Genomic DNA, 10,076 nt, shown 5'->3' on the forward strand with positions numbered 1-10,076 from the left:
GCCACTCCAGTTTTTGCCACGTTATACAGTCCCAGTCTTTATCATCTATCTTTACCTCTGGTGTCATACATTCTCCTATCCCACCTCTTTCAGCTTTACTCACAGACATCTTTGTTCAGTGTACTTATAATACTGTGCTACCATCACACAGTATTATGCTATCTATTTCTGGATCTATGCAATCAATCCTAAACATTCTGTAGTCCTTCAGCATCAAATGGCTGATCTCTGCCCTCTTTCTATCTCCTGGTCGCCTGTGTTGTCAGCTTTTAACTCCCAAAGTTTGTTCATTAATGTCTGTTCATATTAGTGAGACCATATAGAATCTGTCCTTTTGTTTCTGGCTAACTTCACTCAACATAATGTCCTCAAGGTTCATCCACATTATTACATGATCCATGTCTTTGTTCTGTCTTACAGCTGCATAATATTCCATCATGTGTATATACCACAGTTTGTTTATCCACTCATCCTTTGATGGACATTTGGGCTGTTTCCATCTCTTGGCAATTGTGAATAATGCTGCAATAAACATTGGTTTACAAATGTCTGTTTGTGTCTTAAGTTTCAGTTCCTCTGAGTATATACCCAGCAATGGAATAGCTGGGTCATATGGCAAATCTATATTTAGCTTCCTGAGGAACCTCCATACTGTCTTCCAGAGTGGTTGCACCATTCTGCATTCCCACCAACAATGAATAAGTGTGCCTCTTTCTCCACATCCTCTCCAGCACTTGTCATTTTGTTTTTTGGATAATGGCCATTCTGGTAGGTATGAGATGATATCTCATTGTGGTTTTGATTTTCATTTCCTTAATAGCCAGTGAAGTTGAGCATTTTTTCATATGCTTTTGAGCCATTTGTATTTCCTCTTCAGAAAAATGTCTGTTCATGTCTTTTGCCCATTTTTTAATTGGATTGTTTGTCTTTCTGTTATTGAGATGCAGGATTCCTTTATATATTCGGGATATTAAACCCTTATCTGATATGTGGTTTCCAAATATCATCTCCCATTGTGTAGGTTGCCTTTTGACTTTTCTGACAAAGTCCTTTGATGTACAAAAGTGTTTAATTTTGAGGAGATCCCATTTGTCTATTTGTTCTTTGGTTGCTCGTGCCTTGGGTGTGAGGTCTAAGAAACCACCTCCTTTCACAAGACCTCTAAGATATTGCCCTACATTTTCTTCTAAGAGTTTTATGGTCTTGGTGCTAATGTTTAGGTCTTTGATCCACTTTGAGTTAATTTTGGAATAAGGTGTGAGATGGACATCCTCTTTCATTCTTTTGGAAATGGATATCCAATTCTCCAAACACCATTTATTGAACAGGCTGCTCTTTCCCAGTTGCTTCGGCTTCACTGCCTTATCAAAGATCAGTTGTCCATAGATGTGAGAGTCTACTTCTGAACACTCAATTCGATTCCATTGATCAGTATATCTGTCCTTATGCCAGTACCATGATGTTTTGAGTACTGTAGCTTTGTAATATGCTTCAAAGTCAGGTAGTGTGAGACCTCCCACTTCACTCCTCTTTCTCAAGACATTTTTGGCTATTCGGGGCACCTTACCCTTCCAAATAAATTTAGTTATTGGTTTTTCTATTTCTGTAAAGTAAGTTGTTGGGATTTGAATTGGTATTGCATTGAATCTGTAAATCAGTTTAGGTAAAATTGCCATCTTAACTATATTTAGTCTTCCAATCCATGAACATGGTATGTTCTTCCATTTTTTCAGGTCTTGTTCAATTTCTTTTAGCAGTTTCTTATAGTTTTCTATGTAAAGGTCTTTTGTGTCCTTGGTTAAGTTTATTCCTAAATACTTGATTCTTTGAGTTGCTATTGTAAATGGGATTTTTTTCTTGATTTCCTCCTCTTGTTGCACATTACTTGTGTATAGGAACACTACAGATTTTTGCGTGTTGATCTTGTAGCCTGCTACTTTGCTGTATTCATTGACTAGTTCTAGTAGCTTTGCTGTAGATTTTTCTGGATTTCCTACATATAGAATCATGTCATCTGCAAATAGTGAAAGTTTTACTTCTTCCTCTCCAATTTGGATGCCTTTTATTTCTTTTTCTTGCCTAATTGCACTAGCTAGAACTTCCAGCACAATGTTGAATAGCAATGGTGATAGTGGGCATCCCTGTCTTGTTCCTGATCTTAGAGGAAAAGCGTTCAGTCTCTCCCCATTGAGTGTGATGTTAGCTGTGGGTTTTTCATATATTGCCTTTATCATATTGAAAAAGTTCCCTTCTATTCCTATCCTTTGAAGTGTTTTCATCAGGAAAGGATGTTGAATTTTGTCAAATGTCTTTTCTGCATCAATCGAGATGATCATGTGGTTCTTCTGCTTTGATTTATTGATGTGGTGTATTACATTAATTGATTTTCTTGTGTTGAACCAGCCTTGCATACCTGGAATAAATCCCACCTGGTCGTGGTGTATAATTCTTTTAATGTGTTGCTGGATTTGATTTGCAAGTATTTTGTTGAGGATTTTTGCGTCTATATTCATTAAAGAAATTGGTCTATAATTTTCTTTTTTTGTAGTATCTTTGCCTGGTTTTGGTATTAGGGTGATGTTGGCTTCATAGAAAGAGTTAGGTAGCTTTCCCTCTTCTTCAATTTTTTTGAAGAGATTGAGCAGGATTGGTACTAATTCGTTCTTGAATGCTTGGTAGAATTCACATGTGAAACCATCTGGTCCAGGGCTTTTCCTTTTTGGGAGCTTTTTGATGACTGACTCAATCTCTTTACTTGTGATTGGTTTGTTGAGGTCATCTATTTCTTCTTGAGTTAATGTTGGTTGTTTATGCTTTTCTAGGAAGTTGTCCATTTCATCTAAGTTGTCTAGTTTATTAGCATATAGTTGCTCATAGTATCTTCTCATTATCTCCTTAATTTCTGCAGGGTCGGTAGTTATATTTCCTTTCCCATTTCTGATTGCATTTATTTGCATCTGCTCTCTCTTTTTTTTTGTTAGCCTAGCCAGTGGTCCATCGATTTTATTGATTTTCTCAAAGAACCAACTTCTGGTTTTGTTGATTCTCTCTATTGTTTTCCTGTTCTCAATTGCATTTATTTCTGCTCTAATCTTTGTTATTTCTTCCCTTCCTCTTGCTTTGGGGTTAGTTTGCTGTTCTTTCTCTAATTCCTCCAGGTGAGCAGTTAACTCTTCAATTTTTGCTCTCTCTTCTCTTTTAATATAGGCATTTAGGGCAATAAATTTCCCTCTCAGCACCGCCTTTGCTGCATCCCATAAGTTTCGATAAGTTGTGTTTTCATTGTCATTTGCCTTGAGGTATTGACTAATTTCTCTTGTAATTTCTTCCTTTACCCACTGGTTTTCTAAGAGGGTGTTGTTTAGCCTCCATATGATTGTGAATTTTATGACCTTTTGCCTTTTATTTATTTCCAACTTCATTCCATTGTGGTCTGAGAAAGTGTTTTGTATAATATCAATATTTTTAAATTTGTTGAGACTTGCTTTGTGACCCAACATGTGGTCTATCCTAGAGAATGTTCCATGAGCACTTGAGAAAAAAGTGTATCCTGCTGTTGTTGGATGTAGTGTTCTATAAATGTCTGTCAAGTCTAGTTCATTTATCGTACAATTCAACATCTCTGTTTCTTTAGTGATCCTCTGTCTAGATGTTCTATCCATTGACAAGAGTGGTGTATTGAAGTCTCCAACTATTATTGTAGAGGTATCTATTTCTGCTTTCAGTGATCACAGTGTTTGCCTCATGAATTTTGGGGCATTCTGGTTTAGTGCATAAATATTTATGACTGTTATGTTTTCTTGATGAATTGACCCTTTTATTAATATATAGTGTCCTTCTTTATCTCTTTTAATTGTTTCGCTTTTGAAGTCTAACTTATCTGATATTAATATAGCTACTCCCGCTTTTTTCTGGTTGTTGTTTGCATGAAACATCTTTTTCCACCCTTTCACTTTCAGTCTATGTTTGTCCTTGTGTCTAAAGTGAGTTTCTTGTAGACAGCATATAGATGGGTCCTGTTTTTTAATCCATTCTGCCAGTCTGTGTCTTTTTATTGGGGAGTTTAATCCATTTACATTTAGTGTTATTACTGTAAGGGCAGTACTTTCTACTACCATTTTGTTTTTTGGAATTTATATGTCATATCTTATTTTTTCCTCTCCTTTTACCTTTCCTGATAATCTTCATTTCTGCACTCTTCTCCAACTCTCTCTCTCCTGTCTTTTCTTATCAGCCTGTAGCACTCCCTTTAGTATTTCTTGTAGTGCCGGTCTCTTATTCACAAACTCTCTCAGTGTCTGTTTGTCTGAAAATGTTTTAATCTCTCCCTCATTTTTGAAGGAAAGTTTTGCTGGATATAGAATTCTTGGTTGGCAGTTTTTCTCTTTCAGTATCTTAAATATATCATGCCACTGTCTTCTTGCCTCCATGGTTTCTGCAGAGAAATCTGTACATAGTCTTATTGACTTTCCCTTGTATGTGATGGGTTGCTTTTCTCTTGTTGCTTTCAGAATCTTCTCTTTGTCTTTGACATTGGACAATCTGACCAGTAAGTGTCTTGGAGTAGGTCTATTGGGATCTATTCTATTTGGGGTACATTGTACTTCTTGAATCTCTAATTTTCTGTCTTTTATAAGAGTTGGGAAATTTTCAGTGAATATGTCTTCTATTACTCTTTCTGCCCCTTTTCCCCTCTCTTCTCCTTCTGGGATACCCATAACATGTATATTTGTGCATTTCATGTTGTCACTCAGCTCCCTAAGACCCTGCTCATATTTTTCCATTTTTTTCACCATCTGTTCTTTTGTGTGTATGAATTCAAATGACCTGTCTTCCAGCTCACTGATCCTTTCTTCTGCCTGTTCAAATCTACTGTTGTGTCCCTCCATTGTGTTTTTCATCTCCTCCATTGTGGCCTTCATTCCCATGAGTTCTGCCATTTGTTTTTTTAAGTTTATGAATTCTTCTTTATGGTCAGCCAGTGTCTTCTTTATATCCTTCAGCTCTTTTGCTATATCTTCCTTCATTTCATCAAATTTATTTAGCATTAGTTGCCTCCACTCCTGTGTCTCAGCTGAGCTATTAGTTTGTTCCTTTGGCTGGTCCATGTTTTCGTGTTTCCTGGTATGGCTTGTTATCTTAAATTGTCTAGGCATCTGATTCTCTTGATTAGTTTATTTTGGAGCTTGTTTTCTGTCTTTTACCTAGTGGTTTTCTTATTGGTTGGCTTTGTTTTCTGGCCTCTGTTATTCAGTTCAACTTATTCTAGACCTCTAACTTAGGTTCTATTTAGTTGATCAGAATTTTTCCCCTCTTTTTTTTTTCTGTTTCTTGCTCTGCCTCTATGTAACCTTTTTGTGAGTGGGTCTCCTCAGATATGGTCGACCCTAGTCAGATTTTCCCAGTCTAGTGAGGCCCAGGTCTCATTGGGAGGGTATGGAGTTTTCCTGAGAATGAGACCCTCCTATGAGACCTTTAGAATTGGTGCTTTTCCTCTCCTGTCCAGCAGGTGGCGCTGGCCAGCCCACAGCTCCCCCACCAATGTAAGGAGGTATGTAGACTTTAGTTCTCCTGGTGACTCTGATCCTATCGGGGGCGTGGCTGACTGGAGCCGGAATCTGAATTCCAGCCCCTGGGGTCTGAATTCCCAGAAGGAGGACTGCCAGTTGAGCTGGGCCTCCCTCCACTCTCCCAATCCTCAGACCTCCAGTTGCCTCTCAGGGGCACTATTCCCTTCTCCTCTCTCCTCTTTGGGGCCTCTCCAGGTAGATTCCTTGGTCAGCCTGAGTTGCCAATTAAAGACGGGGATGGAGGCCTTCAGTAGTGAATACGGAATTCAAAGACACTGTGGGTACTCTGTCTCCCCTCAAGCCCAGCCTAGTCCCTCAACCTGGGCTTTCCAATAGAAAATAACCACATATACTACTTTTAGATTAAAAAAAAAAAAAAAAGTAGAAAAGAAATCAAGAAAAAGAAAAAAGGGGAAAAAAAAAGAGTCTCTTTTAAACGTCTTTCCCCAGCCTGGAAGTTTTGTCAGTGTCAGAATAGAGCATTTAAAGATATGCTTTGGGCTATGGTCTGATAATTACTCTCCAACCGCTTCAGTTCCACCCTTGCCGGGGGCTATTGAAATGCAAAAAGATAAGGGATCCGTGAGAAGCCAGAAGGGACAAAATGTAAGGGAAAAAAAAAAATGGCTTTTTTGGAGTCTGGGAATGGGTGCCCGCTTTTACGTGCCCCCACTTCTTGGAGCCCACCCCTTCTTTAGCACCCCAGCTCCCAAAGTTAGTTAATTAATTTGTTAATTAATTCTGCAGTTGAGGCTGGGTTGAGCCTCCCTTCTTTCCCTCAGCAGATTGCTGTTTTTTGGTTTTTTTTTTTCCCCCCTTTCAGGGAGCGGGCAGCAAGACAGTCTGTGAGGTCTGGGTGGGGAGTGGCGCCAGACCCCTGGTCCGGGGAACTTACAATGTTCACTGCAATCTCAGCTTTTCCTCCAGTTCCAAACTTGTGTCCAATGTGTGACTGGTTACTGGAGACCCCGAAAACACTGTTTCATATAGTTCTTGGGTAATTGCCAGCTGCTCTAGGGGAGAGACGAATTTCTGCTCCTTACCACTCCGCCATCTTGCCCCGCCTCCCCATTCATTGTCTTTTTAATGCAATTTTATTGAGATATATTAGCAGTACAGAAACCATCAGAAGCATACAATCACTGACTGGTTCACAGCATCATCACATGATTTTGCACACAGCCCCATGATCAACTTTGGGACATTTTCATTACTCCAGAAAAGAAATAAAAGTGAAAAAGAAAATTCTAATCCTCCCATACTCCTTATGCCCCCATATATTGACCCATAGTGTTGGTGTGGTACATTTGTTACTGTTGATGAAAGAGTATTAAAATATTACTGTTAACTATAGACCACAGTTTGTAATGGTACATTTTTCCCATATACCCCTCTATTATTAATTTCTTATAAAATGTTGTACATCTGCTCTAGTTCATGAAAAAACTTTTTTATATTTGTACAGTTAATCATAAACATTGTCCACCACAAGATTCATTGTGTTATACATTCCCATGTTTTAACTTCCAACTTTCCTTCTGGTGACATAGATGACTAAATTTCCGCTTTCCACCACCTTTGCACACCATTCAGCACTGGTATTATTCTCACAATAATGTGCTATCCTCACCTCTGTCCATTTCCAAATGTTTAGGTTCAACCTAGTTAAACATTCACATATTAAGCAACTGCTCCCCATTCTTTAGCCCCATTCTTTATCCTTGTAGCCTATATTCTATATTTTATGTATATGAGTTTTCCCTGGAAAATTCAAGAGCATTTATTCTGAACCTACCACATGTGCAACACCAGAACGCCATGTCTTCCAGAAGAGGCACGTTTCTGAGTGCCTCCCTTCACCCCCTTCTGCACAGGAAGCTCACTTTTCTTCTGGTCACTCTTCCCCAGGCCCTCCTCCTGCTGAAGGATGCTCTGCAAATAGAGCACGTTCGTTTGGTCTGTGTCGCACTAAATGCCCCTTCCTAGGCAGCACCCCTCTGGCCTTAGACATGTTCACCCCTGCTTGATCCTGGCTGTGCGTATTCTGAATGTATTATATGGGCCTTATGTACTGAGCAAGATATCATATGTGGATTTTAGCCCTTGCAGAGCCAAGATACTTGGGAGAGAACAAGGGCCATTGAAAACAATGCTCCCCCTCACCTGGGGGCTGAGTAAACACTGGAAATTATTGTCATGGGAGTGACCTGCACAAAATGCCTGCTGTTATGTCTGTTTTAACATAGCAGGGCCTGATTAGGTGGTGACAATTTTACTCCGTACCTTAATTTAGCACGTTTACAATTACGTTTCCTCGGGAACTTAGTTGTACGACTTTACCCCCTAAAATTAACAATGCCATTAAGAAGCATCTTAATCGCACCGCCGCCGTTTCCTGCTGAGTTTCCTGAACAGTCCAGGCTGAGACGTAAGCAGCAGAGGCCAAGATTGGCTCTTGTTGGCACGGGGTAGAAAGGGACCGCGTCCACAAAACATAAAACTGCCATTAGCTTAATTTTTTTTAAGGTCACTGGGGATGGAGGTGTCTTGGCACGGCCATTCCCGGCAAGATCTCAATGCGAGGACGCGGCCGCTGGAAATGCAGGCAGTTTCCTGGGAGGCAGACCGTGAACGGCGTTTCCTGGAGGGCTGCCCTTCCAGCGCCGCGGTGACAGCTTCAGGAGCAGGCGCTGCGGGATCCCGGCGCGGAGCAGCCCGGCAGCCGTGCCCGGGGTCCCACGCGTCCCTTCGGCCTTCTCCGTCCGAGCCGGAAGCAAAGGCGGGCGCTGCTTTAGACCGCGAGGGCGGGAGGCCTCCCCGCTTCCAGGCGCCCTCTCCGCAGCGCCGTGGGGCGCCTCGACGCCTCCCGTGTCTGCACGGCGGCTGCCAGGACGGGGGCTGCAGCCGTGCCCGCGCTCTTTACAGCCCCCTGCAGGATGGTTATGGACCCGGGCAAAAGCCGAGCCTCAGGGAGGTCGCGGCTCATTCGGCATCATGATCCTTCCCTGCCCAATCTGGCCACTGCCCTGGTCATTTGACCTTTCATCTACTGCAGAGCAGAGATGGAAAGTAGCACTAGCGCCTGATGGAAACTCTCAGGCAGCTCACCCACGTTAGCTCTTCTAATCCGTGCAATTCTAAGAGGTAAGCGTTTGTGAACTTTTTATTTGTTGTCTTTTTTTTTTTTTTTTTTTTTTTTAAGTCTTAAGTACATACAAGTGCAGAAATCCTAAGTATAAAACCCAGTGGATTTTTCCCAGAGTGAATACACCCGTGTAATTACATCTCGATCAAGAAACAAAACATGACATTGGAATAGTTAGAAGTAAATATTTGAAACTATCAAACTGCAACGATTGTATAACTATGTAGCTTACAAGGGGTGACAGTGTGATTGTGAAAACCTTGTGAATCACAATCCCTTTATCCAGTGTATGGATGGATGAGTAGAAAAATGGGGACAAAAACTAAATGAAAAATAGAATGGGATGGGGGGATGATTTCGGTGCTCTTTTTACTTTTATTTTTTATTCTTATTCTGATTCTTTCTGGTGTAAGGAAAATGTTCAAAAATAGATTGAGGTGATGAATGGACAACTATATGATGGTACTGTGAACAGCTGATTGTACAGCATGGATGAGTGTATGGTGTGTGGATATATCTGAATAAAACAATTTAAAAAAAAAGAAAGAAAGAAAACACGAGCAGTTTCAGAGCCTCACCTTGTGGCCTCTCTGAGTCATTAATCCCACCACCCCCTACCCCCCAGTGACCCTGAACACCAGGCACCCACCTTGCCTGGCTCTTGAACATTCTATGCAGGGGGTCATGCCATGGGCCTGCCTTCTGCTGCTCAACCCAGTGTCAGACTCACCCATGCTGGTGTGAATATGCCACAGCTGATTTACCTGTCCTATGGGTGGTGGGCATTTGGGTGCTTGTAAAAGGAGGGCATTTATCCCTTTTTTTATTTACATCTGAAGAAACCTGATGCCCAAAAAGATTGAGCAATTAGGTCAAGGACCCAGAGTAACTGGACTTGCACTCAGTGGTTTCCAACATACCTCAACATCCACCATGACCTCCAGATAAAATAAGCAAAAGCCAGGAACTAAAACTCTGTCCCTCAGGTACTGGGAGCAGGTGGAAAGGAGAGCAGAACTTTTCTATTAAACCAATTCCAGTTGCTCCAGGTAGACTTTGAGCCTCTGGACTCCAGCAGGTAAACACCTCTGCGGATATAGTTCCCTCTGGGCTGTCAGCTCATGGGTGTTGACAGGCGTCCAACCTTGCCACCCCTCCTGGGGTTTGTCCTGTCGTGGGACGTCGGCCGCCATTCCTTTTTCTTTCTAACTGAAGGGCTTGAACCTCATTGGAAGGATTTGTGGTAATGCTCACTTACCAAACATTGGTGTTTCCCAGTGCAGGTCTCCGGATATTTCCTGGGGGCAGTGGGCCCAGGGCTGAGGGACTGTGGACGTGAGTGCAGCCCTTGTTTCAAAAGC

Source organism: Choloepus didactylus, chromosome 9 (genome assembly GCF_015220235.1).
Source record: "Choloepus didactylus isolate mChoDid1 chromosome 9, mChoDid1.pri, whole genome shotgun sequence".
Lineage (NCBI taxonomy): Eukaryota > Metazoa > Chordata > Mammalia > Pilosa > Megalonychidae > Choloepus > Choloepus didactylus.